Below are 21,436 nucleotides of genomic sequence, written 5' to 3'. Positions count from 1 at the left end.
TTGTTCTGCAGTATCACTTCTGCCAGAGATCTCAGTGACTCTTGGAGGTGGCTGACTGAGCTTTCTAGTCTTTCAATATCAAGATCAATGGCTGCTCTTAGGCTAGAATAGTGTTGATTCTGCACTATCAAGAAGGATATCCCAGTTCCTGCCCCAGCTGCCCCCAACCCCAACAAAACTGTAAGGGTTAAGGCCGAGACTGGCTCTCTCTTGGACCGGGGTGAGGCTTTTTCTAGTTTTAGGAGGAGTTCATCATTGGAGTGATAGAACAGTCAGGGGACCAATAGCACCAATACACAAAAATCTTTGGAGTCATTTAGTACCTGCCCGTGAATACAAGGTGCTAAGCCTGTGGAGCATGCCCACCAATTTTCTTGGGGAGGCACCAGGTACTCGATTGTTTTTATAGAGTCCGTGGAATTGCAGAGGTGCTGATAGGTTTGGGGAACATTTCCTATGCAAAGGCCCTGTCTGGTTACTCACTAAAGAGTTAATCTGGCGTCTCCTTTTTGCTGCCATCAGCAGGCTCTGTGGTCTCTTGTTTGAATGTAATTTCCCGGGACAGCTATGCCCTCGTTATAGGGGGGTTTGATGTCATAATATAACCAGCAACTCCTAGTCAGGCCCGGGCGAGGAGAATTTAGGACCCGATAGGTGTTGATTATCATATCAAATAACGGGTCCTGATCATCTTTAATATTAGGTCTCTTAAGGCTAACCCGAGGGGAGTTGTTTGTATTAGTGATGTAGGGCCCGGGAGGCGTTCGGGTAAGCTCTTGAGCAGGGGTGTGGGCAGGCCGAATGGGGCCGTGGGTAGGCTCTCGTGGCACTGACTGAATTGGGCCCTATGCCCTGATTTGGGCCGATGTGTATGGGTCCTACTTTCAACCTGATGGTAAACAGAAACCTGTTATCATATCCTGACTGATATAGCCAGAGGCCCCAGGATTGTCCAGCTTCCCAACCGAGGAACTTTTTTCCTTCCGTTGAGAATTTAAGCCTCATCCAGATTGCAAAGAAAGTTCATACAAGGCCCAGTTATGAGGGACTCCCTTCCATGTCCCCCAGTTGACCCAGTGGGCCCTGGAACACGACCCAAAGTAATCAAGTCACCACGAATAGGGGGCTCCCAATCGACCATCCCCGATGACTCACATCCCCAAGCGGCTCAGTAAAACTTGTCAGCCCCCCACAGTTATTGATGGTCGCCCTGTTCCGTCTCCCCTTGGGGCACACATAGAAGGGTGTTTCCCGTAAGCTTGCCCATTGAATGTATTGGCTGTATCCAGGTCCTGAGTTAGTGGGGGGCCGAGTATTGCACCTATTAGTGCCAGCCCCACATTTGGACTTGCCGGGCGTCTTTACCTCCCATTTGCTGATGTCCCAATATCCCGCGGCCAGAAGACAGAGGTCGAATTCCAAGTCCGGCCACCAGGTGTTTTGGGGATGAATGGCCGAGGTGGAGTTAATTATTTCTCCCGTAGTTGCGCTTAGAATCATCCAAGTCAGGTTCATTGGTTGATGAGGGTTAGCGGCAGCACTAAGCCATAGAGACAACAGTATAAACAGTACTTTTATCGTCTTTGTAGCTTGAGTTTGAGTGGATTTGTTTTGTCCAGCTTGGTCTTCCATTGGGGGAGGAATTCTTCCCTTAGGGCGAACAGGTCGCAGGCCGTACGTGGGTGTATTGAACCCAAGTGGATATGCCATCAACATTGAGAGCAGTGGGTGTCATCAAGACAACTAGGAACGGCCCTTTCCACCTGGGCTCTAGGGTCTCTTGACGATGGCGGTACACGTTCACCCAGTCTCCTGGCTGGTAGCGGTGGGGTTCAGGTGGTGGGCCTGATTCATATAATGCCTTGAGCCTCTTCCACGTGTCCCTGTGGGAGTATTGTAAGGACCGGAGACAAAAGAGTAATCTTTGATCATGTATTTCTTTTAGCACCTCTGTTTTTAGGTTAGGAATTATTGGGGGAGGTATCCCATACATAATTTCGAAGGGGGTAAGTCCCAGTTGGTAGGGGGAGTTTCGCACCCGGTATAGGGCGAAGAGGAGGAGAGCCACCCAGTCCCCGCCAGTCTCAGCAACTAGTTTTGTTAATGTTTCTTTGAGTGTCCTACTCATCCTTTCTACTTGTCCTGAGCTCTGGAGCTGATAAGCGCAATGTAACTTCCACCTAGCCCCCAAAGCCCGGGCTACCCCCTGGCTTACTTGAGATACGAAGGCTGGCCCATTGTCCGACCCCACCTGTGCAGGAAACCCGAACAGCGGCAAGATGTCTTCAATCAGCTTTTCGGCCACCATCTGTGCTGTTTCTCTCTTGGTGGGGAAAGCTTCTACCCACCCTGAGAAGGTATCTATGAATACCAGTAGATATTTGTATCCACATTTACCCGGTTTTACCTCAGTGAAGTCCACCTCCCAGTATGCTCCTGGCCGACTCCCGCGTTCTCTAGACCCGTGGTTGGCTGGGTGACGGGCAGCGTTGGTGAGCTGGCAGGCCTTGCAGGTTGATACGGTATTTTCTATCGTCGATCTGACGTCTCTCACGGTAATCTTGGCATGTCTAATCAGGTCCTGCATCTTGCGGGTTCCCAGGTGAGTGGCGTGATGCATCCTCAGTAACACCTGCTTTCCTAGTTCCTCCGGGAGGATCAGGGAGCTGTCTGCTGCCCGCCACCACCCGGCCAGTTGTTGGGTCATAGGCAAACTTTTTATCCAGTCTAAGTCTCTTGGTGAGTAGTTGGGTAAAGCTGGCAGAACAGGGCTCCTGGGGTCGGGCAATTGAAGGGTGGCTTCTATCACGGTGCCCTGGGCTGCATCTCGGGCTGCTCTGTCTGCCAAATTGTTTCCCTTTGAGGTCAGGGTGTCTGACTTTTGGTGTCCCGGGCAGTGTATTATGGCTAGATTTTTAGGAAGCCACAATGCTGAGAGGAGGGCTTTTATTTCTTCTTTATTTTTGATCGTCTTACCCTTGGCGGTGAGGAGTCCTCTCTCTCTGTAGATGGTCCCATGTATATGGGCAGTAGCAAAGGCGTATCAATTCAGCCCTTTGAGCCGAAGTGCCCGGAGGTAGTGCTTTGGCCCACACGATTTGGGTTTCCGTGGTTACAGCTGCCCCTGCATACCTGAGCCCATCTCGGTGGAAACTGCTTCCATCCGCATACCAGGTAACTTCAGCATCCGCTAGAGGGCGATCTTGCAAGTCCTCTCGCATTCAATGTACCTGGGCTAGTATGTCGCTGCAGTCATGGATTGGGGCTTCCAAATCCGGGTTAGGAAGCAGTGTAGCCGGATTGAGAGCAGTAGGCTGCAGAAAGATGATTCTGGAGGGGTTTAGCAGTAATCCCTGGTAGTGGGTCAGCCGAGCGTTGCTGATCCACCTATCTGGGGGTTGTTTTAGGACGCCCTCAATGGTGTGGGGGGCGGTGATATGCAACTCTTGCCCCAGTGTCAGTTTATCTGCATCCTTGACCATTAGGGCCACTGCTGCAATCATGCGGAGGCATGGGGGCCAGCCTGATGCCACGGGGTCTAGGCGTTTAGACAAGTAAGCCACCGGCTGCTTCCAAGGTCCCAGATGCTGCATCAGTACCCCCTTTGCCACTCCTTGTTTTTCATCTACATACAGGAGAAAGGGTTTTGTAACGTCAGGCAACCCTAGGGTGGGGGTTGACAGCAGGGCCGTTTTAATAGTCTTGAAAGCGGTCTCCATCTGCTCCGTCCAACTGAAAGGGGTGGTACTTTTTGTGGCTTCATATAAGGGTTTAGCCAGTTCCGCATAATTTGGGATCCAAAGACAGCAGGAACCAGCAGACCCCAAAAATTCTCTCACCCTTTGAGGTGAATCTGGGGTAGGGATTTTGAATACCTTCTCCTTTCGTGCCTCTGACAGCCATCTCTGCCCTTCCTTTAATACATACCCTAAGTAGGTGACCTCTGGTCAGCATATCTGAGCCTTTTAAGCTGAGGCTCGGTACCCTAATTTTCCAAGGGTCCGCAATAGTTCTCGGGCGCCCATAAGGCAAGTCTGTTGGTCCTCTGCTGCAATTAAGAGGTCATCTACATATTGTAACAAGGTTAGTTGGGGGTGTTGTCTGAACTCACCCAGGTCCTCATGGAGGGCCTCATCAAAGATGGTGGGAGAATTCTTAAATCCCTGTGGCAGCCGGATCCAGGTCAGCTGGCCATTGATTCCTTCTTCCGGGTCAGACCATTCAAAAGCAAAAAGGTCCTGGCTCTTGGACGCCAGGGGGAGGCTGAAGAAAGCATCCTTTAAATCTAAGACCGTATACCAGTGATGGTCTGGTGGGAGTGAGCTCAGGAGGTTGTATGGGTTCGGCACAGTAGGATGAATATCTAAAACTCGGCGGTTAACTTCTCGTAAATCCTGTACTGGCCGATAGTCATGAGAATTTGGTTTTTTGACAGGGAGCAGGGGGGTGTTCCAGGCCGATTGGCAGAGTCTCAAGATTTTCTGGGCTAGGAGCCTGTGGATATGGGGGGTGATCCCCTGTCGGGCCTCCAGGGTCATGGGGTATTGTCAGACCCGGACGGGGTCGGCCCCTGGCTTGAGATCTATATATATAAGAGGGTGGTGTCTGGCCAAACTGGTTCCCCCTGTCTCGGCCCACGCATCAGGAAATTCGTCTAGCCATTTTTGAATGTCCACTTGGGGGAGCATCGGTTTTTGGTGCAACCGATATTCATCTTCTAATTGAATTGTCAGTATTCGAATCGGTCTGCCCAACTGGTCAAGTATTTTAGTTTCCCCCGGGAGGAAGTGAATCTGGGCCCCCATTTTGGTCAACAGGTCTCTTCCCAACAGTGGGAAGGGGCATTCCGGAATGACCATGAAAGAGTGGGATACCCGGCCCACACACAAGTCCACTGATCTTCGGGTAGTCCGCTGGTGGTGTTTCATTCCAGTAGCCCCCTGCACGCAAGAGGTCTTTCCGGCCAGTTTTCCCTGGGGCTCTAGCAAAACCGAATATTGAGCCCCTGTATCGACAAGGAAGTCAATCGGGGTCCCCTCCACTCTTAGGGTTACCCTGGGTTTGGGGAGGGGCGCCGAACCCCATCCTCCCTAATCGCTCAGTTCTTTGATGGCCAGGATGGGGGTCTTTCGTGGTCCCTTCTTTTTCTTAGGGCATTGCTTGGCCCAATGTCCTTCCTCTTTACAATAGGCACATTGGTTCTTTCCTCATGCTGGTCGCGTACGGGGACGGCTCTTACCTTTAGCAGCCAGGCGGCACTACTGGCGCTCCCTCTCTCCCAAGTCAGGAACTGTTGCAGCCAGCAGGATGCATGCCATGTTATGGGCTTGGCGATCTGCTGCTTTGGCTTGTTTTTCCTGGGGTTTCTTGGGTTTTGTAGGCTCTTTCTGCTACTGTTATTAAATCCTGGATACTCTTTTCACCCAGGCGTTCTAGTTTTTGTAACTTCTTCCTAATGTCGAGGGCCGCCTGGTTGACAAAATGCGTTATCAAAGCAGCCTGAGGGCCTCTGCTTCTGGATCCGTGGGGGTGTATTGTCTAAAAGCCTCCATCAGCCTTTCCAGGAAGGCAGCTGGACTCTCAGTGGGGCCCTGCTGAACATCTCCCACTCTAGCTAGGTTAGTGGGTTTCCATGCAGCTGCCTTAAGCCCCCCCAAAAGAGTCTGGCGGTAGACCCAGAGCCTCTCCTTACCTTGTGCCATATTGTAATCCCAGTCAGGTTGCGATAGAGGAAAAGAGATGTTAATTTCATCTATATTAGTGGTGGGTTCTCCATTTGCCCCTGGGACCCTTTTACGGGCCTCATTCTATATTCTCTCTCTCTCTTCTGTGGTGAAGAGAATCTGAAGCAGCTGTTGGCAGTCGTCCCAGGTGGGCTGATGAGTAAAAAGCACAGTCTCTAGAAGGTTAGTTAGGTCTCTAGGGTTGTCTGAGAACTTAGCATTCTGGGATCTCCAGTTATATAGGTCACTAGTAGAGAAGGGCCAATATTGATGAGGTTGGTTTCCTTCCTCGTTGGGGGGGTGGGGCCGGCCACTCGTAAGGGGAGGGCAACGGTTGAGTCTGCCAGCCCCTCCGGGGACATGGCTCGCCTATGGTGAGTATTTTGTGTGGGCTCCCCTTCCTGTGTTTCAGCCCTGGCTGGAGGGATGGCGGGGGCCCGTGGGGGTTCCGGGGGTTGGTAAGGGGGAGGGAAGAGAAGTTCCTCTTCTGTTCCCCCCTGCAAGATAGGGTATAGTGGCGCCATTGGTTCAGGCTCCTTGGGATTCTTCAGGTTCTTTCCTACACGTGTCACCAACACCTGAGCGGTAGAAAATCCCTGTTGAGGCAAAAAAGGTTTTATCCAAGGAGGGGGGCGCAATATGATATTTTCCCATACTATGATATAGGGAACTTGGTCAGGGTGTCTGATCCGTGGTCAGAAGAATTAGACACCACTAGACCATTCAGGTATGACCTAAATCAAATCCCTTACGATTATACAGTGAAAGTGAGAAATAGATTCAAGGGATTATATCTGATAGACACAATGGCTGAAGAACTGTGGATGGAGGTTCGTGACACTGTACAGGAGGCAGGGATAAAGACTATTCCCAGGAAAAAGAATGCGAAAAAGCAAAATGGCTGTCTGAGGAGGCCTTACAAATAGCTGTGAAAAAAAGAGAAACCAAAAGCAAAGGAGAAAAGGAAAGATATACCCATTTGAATGCAGAGTTCCAAAGAATAGCAAGGAGAGATAAGAAAGTCTTCTTCAGTGATCAGTGCAAAGAAATAGATGAAAACAACAGGATGGGAAAGACTAGAGATTTTTTCAAGAAAATTAGAGAGACCAAGGGAACATTTCATGCAAAGATGGGCACAATAAAGGACAGAAATGGTATGGACCTAACCAAAGTAGAAGATATTAACAAGAGGTGGCAAGAGTACATAGAAGTACTATACAGAAAAGATCTTCACAACCCAGATAATCACGATGGAGTGATCACTCACCTAGAGCCAGACATCCTGGAATGTGAAGTTAAGTGGGCCTTAGGAAGCATCACTATGAAAAAAGCTAATGGAGGTGATGGAATTCCAGTAGAGCTATTTCAAATCCTGAAAGATGATGCTGTGAAAGTGCTGCACGCAATATGCCAGCAAATTTGGAAAACTCAGCAGTGGCCACAGGACTGGAAAAGGTCAGTTTTCATTCCAATCCCAAAGAAAGGCAATGCCAAAGAATGCTTAAACTATCACACAGTTGCACTCATCTCACACACTAGTAAAGTAATGCTCAAAATTCTCCAAGCCAGGCTTAAGCAATACATGAACTGTGAACTTCCAGATGTTCAAGCTGGTTTTAGAAAAGGCAGAGGAACCAGAGATCAAATTGCCAACATCTTCTGGATCATCAAAAAAGCAAGAGAGTTCCAGAAAAACATCTATTTCTGCTTTATTGACTATGCCAAAGACTTTGACTGTGTGGATCACAGTAAACGGTGGAAAATTCTGAAAGAGATGGGAATACCAGACCACCTGACCTGCCTCTTGAGAAATCTGTATGCAGGTCAGGAAGCAACAGTTAGAACTGGACATGGAACAACAGACTGGTTCCAAATAGGAAAAGGACTACATTAAGGCTGTATATTGTCACCCTTCTTATTTAACTTATGTGCAAAGAACAGCATGAGAAACGCTGGGCTGGATGAAGCACAGGCTGGAATCAAGACTGCTGGGAGAAATATCAATAACCTCAGATATGCAGATGACACCACCCTTATGGCAGAAAGTAAAGAATTAAGGAGCCTCTTGATGAAAGTGAAAATGGAGAGTGAAAAAGTTGGCTTAAAGCTCAATATTCAGAAAACTTTAGATCATGCCATCTAGTCCCATCACTTCATGGCAACTAGATGGGGAAACAGTGGCTGACTTTATTTTCGGGGGGCTCCAAAATCACTGCAGATGGTGATTGCAGCCATGAAATTAAAAGACGCTTACTCCTTGGAAGGAAAGTTATGACCGACCTAGACAGCATATTATAAAGCAGAGACATTCCTTTGTCAACAAAAGTCCGTCTAGTCAAGGCTATGATTTTCCCAATGGTCATGTATGAATGTGAGAGTTGGACTATAAAGAAACCTGAGTGCAGAACTAATGCTTTTGAACTGTGGTGTTGGAAAAGACTCTTGAGAGTCCCTTGGACTGCAAGGAGATCCAACCAGTCCATTCTAAAGGAGATCAGTCCTGGGTGTTCATTGGTAGGACTGATTTTGAAGCTGAAACTCCCAATACTTCAGCCACCTGATGCAAAAGACCCTGATGCTTGGAAAGATTGAGGGCAGGAGGAGAAGGGGACGACAGAGGATGAGATGGTTGGATGGCATCACCAACTCAATGGACATGGGTTTGGGTGGACTCCAGGAGTTGGTGATAGACAGGGAAGCCTGGTGTGCTGCAGTTCATGGGATCGCAAAGAGTCAGACATGACTGATCAACTAAATGAACTGAACTGAAAGTATTGAAATCATAGAGTCTGTTCTCTTATCACTGTGAAATTATGTTAAAGATCAATATCAAAAGATATTTGAAAACAAACCACATATTGTAAAGTGCAGTGTGACATTTACCAAGAGAGATCTTTGACTTAGCCATTGAAAGCTTCAATAAAGTACAAAGGCTAAAAAGAGAGGGTGGTTGTAGAGAAGAAAGCATTTAAATGTGAAATTAATAGAAAAGATACTTTAAAAATCCCATGCATTTGGAAATTAAATGTCCACTTTTAAATGATGGATGTATCTAAGAAACCATAACAAGGAAATAGAAAGTATTTGTAATAGAATAAAAGTGAAAAGAGCATTTATCAGAATTTGTTGTATGCAGCTGAACCTGCTCAGTGAAGTTAAATACAATGTGGAATCTTGAATAATGTATGAAAACAAATAATGGAAACTAGCATAAAATTTTGTGAAATTTGAATAAAATCTCTACTTTAGTTAATGTCACATGTCAATTTCCTGTTTTTTTTTTTACAACAGTATTTATATTTTCAGAACTGGTTTAGAATTTTCAAGTCTCATTTAAATATTTTAAAATCACTAAGATAATAAATTTTCTAGACTTTCAGCAGTAATAATAGGTGTCAAAATATATGGAACTCTATCAAAGTTTTGAGTGAATATAAATTAGAAACTCTAGCATTCTATTCTGGAGAAGGTGATGGCACCCCACTCCAGTACTCTTGCCTGGAAAATCCCATGGATGGAGGAGCCTGATGGGCTCCAGTCCATGGGGTGGTGAAGAGTCGGACAGGACTGAGTGACTTCAGTTTCACTTTTCACTTTCATGCATTGGAGAAGGAAATGGCAACCCACTCCAGTGTTCTTGCCTGGAGAATCATGCATTGGAGAAGGAAATGGCAACCCACTCCAGTGTTCTTGCCTGGAGAATCCCAGGGACTGGGGATCTTGGTGGACTGCCATTTATGGGGTCACACAGAGTCGGACACGACTGAAGCGACTTAGCAGCAGCAGCAGCAGCATTCTATTCATACTAATTCAAACAAGTGGAATCAAAATGTCATGAACTTTTTAGCTAAGCAAAAATTCCTAAATGTTTGAAAAAATATATATTACACACACACACACACACACACATGCTTCCCAGTTGACCCTAGTGGTAACAAACCCACCCGTCAATGCAGGAGACGTAAAAAATGCAATTTCAGTCCCTGAATTGGGAAAATTGACTGGAAGAGGGCATGGCAACACACTCCAGTATTCCTGCCTGGAGAATTCCCATGGACAGAGGAGCCTGACAGGCTACAGTTCATAGGGTTGCAAAGATTTGGACAGATTGAAGCAACACACACACACACACACACACACACACACACATATATATATGTATATATATATATACACACACACACACACACACACACAAAAGCTTTTATACTATGGTTGATAAAAGCTTGAGAAAGAATATAAAAAAAAGACCGAAAAATTGGAAAACATAAATGAAATGGGTGCACTGTATATGAAATGGAAAAAGTGGAACAAACTAGATAAAAGTAAACAATCATCAAATAGTCTAGTTGTTTTTAAACATGGCTGCTCATTAGAAACACATCTGGGGCTTTAGTGAAAAAATCGATACATGGGCATTTGTATTCTTCAAAAAAATTCCAAGATACATCTGATATGCATCTGGATTTTAAAAAGTGATTACAGGTTTTTCTATCAAATGGTAATTTTAGTGATATAGAATTCTATTCTTTTCTGTTGACCAATCATGATATAATGGTATAAAAGTGAATAATACTTACATAATCACAAAAGTGAAAGATGTTTATCAGTTTTCACAATTAATAGCCAGACAAAAAATAAAGTTACAATTGCAAGCCATAATGGAAACATGGTTAACCTAACAATATAAAATAATCACTTGCAATCTAGGGGATTAAGCAGAATGATGTGATAAGTGGAGGTGTGTACATACACATGTTTTCATCCACCCAGCCAGTTTATGTCTTTTGGTTGGTGCATTTAATCCATTTACATTTAAGTTAATTATTGATATGTATGATCCTATGGGGCTTCCCAAAAGAGTGGGACACAACTGAGCAACTAACACACACACACACAAAGAATCTCCCAGTAAGATTTTTAGGTTTCCCTGGTGGCTCAGATGGTAAAGAATCTGCCTGCAATGTGGGAGACCTGGGTTCAATCATTGGCTTGGGAAGATCCCCTGAAGAAGGAAATGGCAACCCACTCCAGTGTTCTTGCCTGGAGAATTCCATGGACAGCCAGGCTACACTCCATGGAGTCACAAAGAGCTGAACATGACTGAGAAACTAACACACACATTGGGCTTCGCACGTGGCTCAGTGAATAAAGAATCCACCTGCAATGCAGGAGAGGCAGGAGATGTGGGTTCAATCCTTGGGTTGGGAAGATTCCCTGGAGGAGAGCGTGACAACCCACTCCAGTATCCTTGCCTGGAGAGTCCCATAGACAGAGTAGTCTGACAGGCTACAGTCCATAGGATCGCAAAGAGTTGGAAATGATTGAAGCAATTGAGCACACACACATGATCCTATTACCATTTTCTTAATTGTTTTGGGTTTATTTTCTGTAGATCTTTTCTTTCTCTTGTGTTTCCTGCCTAGAGAAGTTGCTTTAGCATTTTTTGTAAAACTGGTATGGTGGTGCTGATTCTCTTACTTTTGCTTGTCTAGAAAGAAATCTGAATGAGAGTCTTGCTGGGTAGAGTATTCTTGGTTGTATGTTCTTCCCTTTCATCACTTTAAATATATCATGTCATTCCCTTCTGACTTGTAGAGCTTCTGTTGAGAAATCAGCTGATAACCTTATGGGAGTTCCTTTGTATGGTATCTGTCATTTTTCTCTTGTTGCTTTTAATATTTTATCTTTGCCTTTAATTTTTGTCATTTTAATTACTATGTGTCTTGGCGTGTTCTTCCTTGGGCTTATCCTGCCTGGGACTCTCTGTGCTTTCAGGACTTGATTGACTATTTATTTTCCCATGTTAAGGAAGTTTTCAGCTATTTTCTCTTCAAATATTTTCTCAGAAATTTTCTCTCTTTTTCCTCCTTCTGGAACCCCTATAATGCCCATGTTGGTGCGTTTAATGTTGTCCCAGAGGTCTCTTAGGCTGTGTTCATTTTTTTCATTCTTTTTTTCTATATTCTGTTCTGTGGCAGTGATATCCACCATTCTGTCTTCCAGTTTACTTATCTGTTCCTCTGCCTCAGTTATTCTAGGATTTATTACTTCTAGTGAATTGTCCATCTCTGTCGGTTTGCTCTTTAGTTCTTCTGGGTCTTCAGTAAACATTTCTTGCATCTTCTCCATTCTGTTTCTGAGATACTGGATCATCTTCACTATCATTATACTGAATTCCTTTTCTGGAAGGTTTCCTATCTCCATTTCATTTAGTTATTTTTCTGGAGTTTTATCTTGTCCTTTCATCTGGGACATAACTTTCTGTTTTTCCATCCTGATTAACTTTCTGTAACATAGTTTTCATTCTAACTACTGTGGATTGTGTTTCTTCTTGCTTCTTCTGTCTGCCCTCTGGTGGTTCAGGATAAGAGGCTTGTGAAAGCTTCCTGGTGGGAGGGACTGGGTGGGACATACTGGGTCTTGCTCTGGTGGGCAGGCCCTTGCTCAATACAGCTTTAATCCAATTATCTGCTGATGAGTGGGGTAATGCTCCCTCCCTATTAGCCATTTGGCCTGAGGCAATACAACCCTGGGGTCTATGGGCTCCATGGTAGGGTAAATGGCAATCTCCAGGAGGACTTACATTGAGGGGCACCTTCAAGGACTGCTGCTGTCAGTGCCCCTGTCCCTCTGGCAAGCCACTGCCAACCCACATCTCCTCAAGAGAACATCCAACACTATCAAGTAGGTCTGGTTCAATCTCCTGTGGGGTCACTGCCCCTTTCCCCTGTGTCTTGGTGCATGCATGCAAGATTTTGTTTGTGCCCTCCAAGAATGGAGTCTGTTTTCCCCAGTCCTGTGGAAGTCCTGTAATCAAATCCTGTTGGCCGTTAAGGCCAGATTCCCTGGGGATTCCCAGTCCCTTTGCTGAATCCTCAGGGTGGGAAGCCTGATGTGGGGCTCAGAATATTCACAACAGTGGGAGAACTTCTTTGGTATTGTTCTGCAGTATTTGGGTTTCCCACCTGTCGGGTATGGGATTTGATTTTATCATGAATGTGCCCCTCCTACCATCTTGCTGCAGTTTCCTCTTTGTCTTTGGAAGTAGGGTACCATTCTTGGTAGTTTCCAGCACCCTCCTGTTGATGGTTGTTTAACAGTTAGTTGTGATTTTGGTGCTTGCAGGAGGAGATGAACGCACGTCTTTCTGTTCTGCCATTTTGAAATGAAAGTCTCAAATTTGTGTTGCTTTAAGTCATTAAGTTTGTGGTAAATTGTTACATTAGCAATAGAAAACTAATATATTAACAGACCTGATTCACAAGAAATACTAAGGGTAGTTCTTCAGGTTGCAAGAAAGGGAAACTATAGAATAATTTAAATCCAGGCATCAAATCAGAGAATTCCAGTAAAAATATTTATGTAGGTAATTATAATGAATGGTATAATTCCTAATTTCTTCTCTGATTTAAGATAGTATTATATAAAGTTCTACATAATTGCATATTTGGCTTCTCACATATAGAAATGTAAAATATAGAACAAAGCAGCACATAGAATGGGGGATCAGAAATAAAGGATATTAAAGTAAAGATATGATACCACTTGTTAACCTGAATGCACAAGAAGAGATGAAGAGCCAGAAATGAAAAATAAGTTTGGTATAAAGATGTTGTATTTTTCTTCTTTATTCTCTTAACTTCTTTATAAAACACATAAAGCAATATTTGTAATATTTTATTGTATTTGTAGGGCTTCCCAGATGGCTTAGTTGTAAAAAATCTGCCTGCCAATGCAGGAGACATGGGTTTGATCCCTGGGTTGGGAAGATTTCTTGAAGCAGGAAATGGCAACCCATTCCAGTATTCTTACCTGCAAAATCCCATGGACAGAGAAGCTTGGTGGGCCACAGTTCATAGCATCTCAAAGAGTTAGATATGACTGAGTGAGCACAAACTTTGTAACATGTGTGGACAAAGAACGGCACTTGCTTTTTCAGTAAACAAAAGCTGTTGCAGCCATAAAGTTATCAGTCACTGCTGCCGTCCCCACCCTGTCCCCACAGTGCCCCCTGAAGAGAACTCTGGATGGAAAAATACAGGATACTAACCCTGGATAGTTCAGACGCATATCTGGGAATGAATTCAATGGGCCCAGACCCTAGAATCTTCCCATTCATAGAAAAGCTCTCAGATCATTAACTTGAGATCTCTGTTGTTTGATGTTCTACTACTTACAGTTTTTTCCCTTAAAAACTCCTATATATCCTGGCTTCTCCCTTATTTCTTTGGAACACTCCCTCAGAGCTATCTGAGAGGCTGTCATCTCAGGGTATAGTCCTCAGTAAAGCTACCAAATAAAACATAATTCTCAACTTTCACATTGTGCTTTTTTTTTCAGTTGACTGTTTTGGTGACCACAAAGGGACCTAGAGCACACTTCTTTCCTTCGCCTGAACTCTATGAGGAACTAGTGCTTTGGTGTCAGTGTTGTAGCCATGCGTTCCAGGAAACAAAATCACTCAGAAGGACAATGCAGATAGTGGAGTGCAGTTTATTACACCGGCGGGCCCAGGGCAGAATCTCCTCTTAGCCAAGGACCCCGACTAGTTTTTGTGAAAACCTTATATACCCTAAGTGTACATGCCCAAACCCACTTCTCCAAATTCCCTGAAACTAGTCTGAACAAAGGAAAAGAAAGATACACTCAAAGTTAACCCATGATTCATATGCCTTAAGCCTAGGTAGTTAACAGTAGACAATTATCAATAGGCCTGTGGTCATACCCCAATAAGCATAATAGAATTTATGATTCTATTTGGTTACACAGATAATTAGGGTATTCTTTTAGGCAATGGAGAGTCTAGGTACGAGCCCTGGGGCTCTTCTATCCATGGGGTCTGGTTTTTCAGTTGGTATGTCATTTCCATAGATACTGGGCATATAGCTCAAAGTCCACAATCTGGGGAGTCCTGCTTTTAAGATGGAGCCTATTTGTTTCCTCCTTCATTCCACCCTCTTGACGCTCTTAACTCATAGTATGAGCATCATTCATAGGGATATATTGCACCCTGGCTCTCTGACTGCCAATTTGGGAGAACAATACCAACCTCTGGGTTACAAAGTTCATAATACATTGTAAAATGCAGGGTCCACAAAGAAGTATCAAGGCAACTATAACAATGGTAAATATAGTTTTCCACCAATCACCCTTCACCCAAGATAGGACCGAAGTCCAAAAAGGAAGATTATCATCAGACATATCTTTTACCTGACCTTTCATGTTATCTAGGGTGGCTGATATATTGCCAGATAAATCAGGAATACATAGACAACATTCAACTTTAATTATAGTACAGGTCCCTCCTTGTGCTGAAACTATGGTTAGTCTCAAGATGATACCAGCAAGTTCTTGTAGCAACAGTTGATTGTAGAGCTTCATCTCTTTTTCTTCTTTAAGATGATCTTGGTTTCACAGGGATCAGTGGGGTCCTTTTGTGTAGTCCACTCGGCATCCTCCAGGTCTGCGTGGTATGCTCTCTTCACCCTCATGTGGTGGATCCAGGGAGTGACACCTGCAACTTTAACTGCAGTAGGGCTGGTTAGAACAACAGTATATGGACCATGTGGGGCCAAGGAGTCATGTTTCCAGTCCTTGACCCACACCTGATCCCTGGTCACAAATTCGTGAATCTGTTCCCCAAGGGGGAGTGGCACCCTTTCTTGTACAAACTTAGTTGCCTGATTTATTACCTTACCCAGTTGTCCCATCTGCTGTGAAATCTCATCTCCCCTTACCTGAGGCAAATTTGTTGACACCTGTTTTATTATGGGAGGGCGTCTCCCATACACAATTTCATACAGAGAATAGCCATGGGACTGTGGGGTCATCCTGTGTCTGAGCAGAGCCATTGGAAGCAAGTCCACCCAGGAGTAGTCAATCTCTATGATCGACTTGAAGAGTGTCTCTTTTAAGTGTCCAGTTGGTTTGTTCCACCATCCCAGAACTCTGGAGCCTATATGCCGTGTGTAATTTCCACTTGATACTTAGAGCTTTACATACCTGTTGAATTAAGTTGGCTACAAAGGCAGGGCCATTGTCTGATCCTATGCTGATTGGGAACCCAAATCTGGGGATTATTTCTCAAAGTGGACAGCGAGCCACTTCATTTGCTTTTTCAGTTCGGGTGGGGAAGGCCTCCACCCATCCTGAGAAGGTACATACCTTGACTGTTGGCAGGGTTTAAAGCCCACTTGGAGTGCCTTGTAACTGTATTCCTGGAGGTTTTAGTTTATGTCCAGGGGCAGCATTGGACTTCCCTGGTGTCTCAGACAGTTAAGCATCTGTCTACAATGTGGGAGACCCAGGTTCAATCCCTGGGTCGGGAAGATCCCCTGGAGAAGGAAATGGCAATCCACTCCAGTACTATTGCCTGGAAAATCCCATGGACAGAGGAGCCTGGTAGGCTGCATGTAGTCCATGGGGTCGCAAAGAGTTGGATACAACTGAGCGACTTCACTTCAGGGGCAGCATTGACCTTTTTCATTTTTAGTGGCCCTTTCTGCTTCAGCCAGCTGGTCTTGGGCCGGGGTATACTGTGGGAAAGTCAAAGTTAACTCAGGCATTTTGAGAGTACAAAGGTTTTGATAGATCCCCCACCAGCAGCCCAAACTTCTCAGCCACATGTTTTGCAGCTTTATCTGCTAGTTGGTTTCCCCATGTTTGTGGGGTGTCTTCCTTTTGGTGACTCCAACAATCCATCAAGGCTACCTTTTCATGTTCCCATACAGCATCTAATAGAGTCAAGATTTCTTCTTTGTTTTTAATGTCCTTTTTGTTGGCTGTCAGAAGACCTCTCTCCTTATATAAAGCCCCATGTACAAGTAAAGTAGCAAAAATATACCTGGAGTCTGTGTAAACGTTTGTCTTCTTACCTTTTGACAGCTGAAGGGCGTGGATTACAGCATATAGTTTGACCTGTTGAGCAGACCAGTGTGATGGCAGAGAGCTAGCCTCAATGATGGTTTCTTCCATGACTACTGCACATCCTGACGGTTGTTGTCCCTGTTTCACCAGGCTGGTGCCATTGATGTCCAGAAAATCTGGGTCCGGGATTGGCTGGTCTCTCAAGTCAGGTCTGCTGGCATAAACTTCTAAGATTTCCTTGCAATCATATGAGGGCCTACCTTCTCCCACAGGAAGGACAGTGGCCAGATTCAGGGCCTGACAAGGCTCAATAGTAACACAGGGGTTCTCACATAACAGTCCCTGGTATTGAGTAATCTGGGATGTCGACAGCCATTTATGGGGGTCCCTTCATTTATGGGGGTCTCCCTCATGGGAGAGTGTTGACCTCATGCAGGACTTTTATGATCAAATCTTGGCCCAAAGTCAGCTTTGTTGCCTCCTGAACCAGTAAGGCAACCGCAGCAACTGCCTTTAAGCATCCTGGCCACCCAGTGGCAACATTTTCTAGCCATTTTGAGAGAGAAGCCACAGGTCTGTCCCATGTCCCCATAGTCTGGGACAATACTCCCATAGCCACCTTGTCCTTTTCAGTCATGTAAAGAGTAGATGGCTTAGCAAGGTCTGGCAGTCCCAAGGCGGGTGCTGATGTAATTGTACCGGATTTGAGTTCTGTTACCACTGGGACTTGTTTTACAAGCTTGGGGCTGGTGGGGGTTGTCTTCTGCCCAGACCTCAGGGAATTGTTGAGTTAACTCTCTCTCTTGACTGTTTAGCCCATCTGGTTTCCCTTCTGGGAGATCGTGCAACCTCCATTCATCTTGAGGAGTTACCGAGAGGAAGAATAAATAGGTGGTTGAGCCCACTTGAAGAGTGGGTCTTTTGTGGGGGGAAAGGTCACTTGTGCCCCCAATTTAGACAGCAAGTCTCTTCCCAGCAAAGGTATTGGGAATTCAGGGATGTATAAAAATTCATGAGTCACTTGGTATCCCCCTATCTGACATTTTTGGAGTAGGCCTGAGACACAAAGGCCGCATTTATCACCATCTGAGACCCAGCAGCCTCTGGATCTATTGGTGTATAAAGTCTATAGGCCTCGCACAGTCTTTTGTAGAACTCAGAGGGTGATTCACTTTCCCTTTGAATCACTTCAGAGGGTTTTGCCATATTCATAGGTTTTAGGGCCCCCTCTTGAGGCCTTGTAAAATAGTCACCTGATATCTCTCCAGGTGGCCCCTCCCTTCCTCTCTATTACAGTCCCAATTGGGCCTCTCATCAGGGGTGGCGAGTTCTGCCCACCACTGCAGGTTTGCAGTACCCTCAGGTGCCATTTCACTTAACCATTTTCTGGCCTCAGTTAGGGTCCTGTGTCTTTCCTCAGTGCTGGAAAGGGATACTAGTAGTTGGATTATGTCATCCCATGTAGGGCGGTGGGTTCAAAAAATAGTCTCCATTAGCCTAATCATGAATTGTGCCCCCCCCCCAACCAGTACAGTGGAGTGTGTCTCTCCCAGTTTAATATACCCGTAGAGGAAAATGGCTGGTAATAATAGGCTACAGGAGGCTGATGGTAGTGCCCACATGTATCGTGAACTGGAGGTTGTTGTAGCTCTCTGAGGGGCATCTGTAGTGGGGGTCTTTCCCCCTATTCGTTGGTGGAATGCAGCCTCTAATTCCTGTGTTTTCTTCCCCCTTCCCATCAGTACTCACTGGGAGAGGTGGATACAATCTAGGAGATCCGCCTGAGGTGGAATCCTGGGGGCATTGACCAGAGATCTCCATTGGTGGGATTGGAGCTTGCCAAAACAGTGGCTCTAAGATCTCCAGGAGAGCTGGCGGAAGAGCAGCAGCTGCTGCAGGAACTTCACCTGGCCCTGGATTGGGCATTAAGGCGGCCTCCAGTCCTGGTGGAGCACTGCATGGTGGGCGTGTCTCATTCAGTATGGGGGAGGGGGCAGGTCATCCTTGTCCACATCCTGTAGAATTTCTTTTTTATCAGTCAATTTTTTTCATATTTTGTCAATTTTTGTGCCATTGATATTTTCCCCTTTTCCTTCTGGATACAGAACCTTGTCCAAGGAGGAAGGTCTTGAGCTAACCCTAGCCATGAGTCAACATATGGATATTGATCTGGGTATCCTAGCTCTCCTGTGACTACTGTATAGATTGCTTCTGCTATTTTTAAGTTCATGGTGTCCTCTGGTGGCCATCCTACTCCCATAAGGGTCCATTCGACCTCACAGAGTATGTGGAGGCAGTTAGGCGTCATCTTCAACCCACAGACTCCTCCAAATCCCTTCTTTGAAATTTTAATCATGCACTCCAGTACAGTTGCCTTAGATTCATTTCCTCCCATCTTGCTTACCTTCTCAGACTGTCTTCTACTTTTTCTTTTCATTCTATCTATGAAGTTCTCAGTACCTTATATACTTCTGATACTTCCACTCAATGAAACACTTATATTGCCATTCTTAATTGGGGTGAGAAGAGCCTTACCTGCCAGATCCCAGAGGGAGAAGGTGGATCGGCGTGTCTTCACCTGCCAGTTGGCACGGCCGAACCAGAACACCACATGGTCCAAGACTGTTTCTCCCTTAACTTTTAAAGTCCATTTTGGCTTGGTGGGCTTGATCAGGTGCAGATGAAAACACAGATGGGTTAAATACCCCACGTCCCAGGCCGTCTCAGAAAAAGCCAATTTGTACTCACTTATGTATCCCCCTCCTTCTAGCCTGACAATTCCGAGGGGGTCAAGAATTTCACAGTATATGGGACACTTCCTCGGGAAGGGCAGAATATGAGCACACAAAGACCAAGACCAAGTTTCTTCTAACAATCCCCTGGCGATTGCTTGGTAATAATTTTTCCCAAGACGGCATGGACACCACCTCCTAAATGACATTCACAATTTTCCTTCCTAAGCCCTAACATGCTCGTCAACCTGTGTACCAGGCAATCGCTGCCACTTGCCTGTTCCAGTCTCCTGTGGGTCTGCCCTTCTAGTCCCTCCCAAGGGGGTGATCAAGCCCCCTATTCCACCCTAACAGGTGGGTTCCTCCTCACCTGTGCACTCAGTTCCCCTGCTGCCATCCACTACCTGCTAATGCGAAAGGTCCGGGCATTGAGAAGCAGAATCCTTCCAGAAGGGTGAGGCGCCTTCCCCACTCTAGAAGATTCAAGCCGCAAGGCCTCAAAGCAGTCCCAAATGGGACTTGTCTCCTCAAAGTGAAGAGTTTCCTGGCCAATGCACCACATGTTGTAGCCATGCGTTCTGGGAAACAAAGTCACTCAGAAGGACAATGCAAATAACGGAGTGCAGTTTATTACACCGGCGGGCCCAAGGCAGAGTCTCCTCTTAGCCAAGGACCCAGTTTTTGTGAAAACCTTATATGACCTAAGTGTACTTTCATCTCAGGTTCAAAAGATTTGTTAACAAAATAAGTCACTTGCTGAAATGGTAATCCACTATTGCCTGGAAAATCCCATGAACAGAGGAGCCTGGTAGGCTACAATTCATGGGGTCGCAAAGAGTCAGATGTGACTGAGCAGCTTCACTTCACTCACTATACACAAATAAATAATGCAAATATTTATAGAGAATCATCTAGCTTATTTTCAATATACTAACATTAAAAGAAAAGAGAAATAGAAAGAGCAGAGGATACATCACCAAATTGGGTTTTGACCAACATCCAGACTTAAACAGTGCCATGAATCACCATGTCACAGTATATCTGGAGTCCCAATTGGGAAAATATCCCAGGCAGCACGTCTGCTCCATGGGTGAGACTTCAAAGACAGCAGTTTGGGTTCCTGTTTATAATCCCAGCACGCAAACTGATAGGATCAATCTGTGACCAAATTGCAAGCCTGGTTTCATGTTAATGCTATTTGTTTTGTCTTGTAAAGCTTGAAATATTATTAAGCCTGGTGCTTGGTTGGCCAGGCCCCCTCCAGGGGCTCAACAGTCTCAAAATTCTTCCCCCATCCTATCTGTTGTTCAGTCACTCAATCGTGTCTGACTCTTTGTGACCCCATGGACTGTAGCATGTCAGGCTTTCCTGTCCTTCACCATCTCCTGGAGCTTGCTCAAAGTCATGTCCACTGAGTTGGTGATGCCATCCAACCATCTTGTTCTCTATCCTCTGCTTCTCCTTCTGCCTTCAATCTTTCCCAGCATCAGGGTGTTTCCTTATGAGTCAGGTCTTCGAATCAGGTAGCCAAAGTATTGGAGCTTCAGCTTCAATATCAGTCCTTCCAATGAATATTCAGGGTTGATCTCCTTTAGGATTGACTGATTTGATCTCCACAAGTCTTGCATTGACAGCAGGCAGTCACTCCCAGTCAGGGCAATGTCCAGGCAAGTTAGAAGCAAGATCAAAGGCCTCCTCTGCTTTGTCTCTGAAGCCTAGACTATTCATTTATTTCCCTAAAAAAAACATTAAAAAAACAAACATCTTTCTAGAGGGAACTTGCATTTCTCTCCCTCTGTCTTTGAGATGTAAATATTCTATCTGATCTACTTAGGCATTTTTTCCTGTGTTTAGAGATTGATCTCTCCCATCCAGAAGGTACACACATGATGTACATTTGGCAACCAGTCAAATAGATTGGGATCCAGAGTAGTCTTTTTTGTTTGGCTGTGCCAACTCTCAGGGGCCTTTCTCATCTTAACCTTCAATGTGTCTACCTGTATGACAAAAGCCTTTACATTTGAAGAGGAAAAGTTAAAATTTTACATAACCTCCTGCTCCTTCTGCCCCTGTAACTAGGCTTGCTCCTTGCAAAGACTGGATCGCATAGGT

General features: G+C 45.3%; 1 pseudogene; it reads right to left on the bottom strand.

Moving 5' to 3' along the window:
* Positions 1-1,574: 1,574 nt before the first annotated feature.
* Positions 1,575-21,436, bottom strand: part of LOC108634288 — a 132,783-nt pseudogene continuing 112,921 nt past the window's right edge.

The sequence above is a fragment of the Capra hircus genome (assembly GCF_001704415.2).
Source record: "Capra hircus breed San Clemente chromosome X unlocalized genomic scaffold, ASM170441v1, whole genome shotgun sequence".
NCBI lineage: Eukaryota > Metazoa > Chordata > Mammalia > Artiodactyla > Bovidae > Capra > Capra hircus.
The sequence above is the reverse complement of the archived record's forward strand: the minus strand, read 5'-3'. Positions and strand labels throughout refer to the sequence as shown.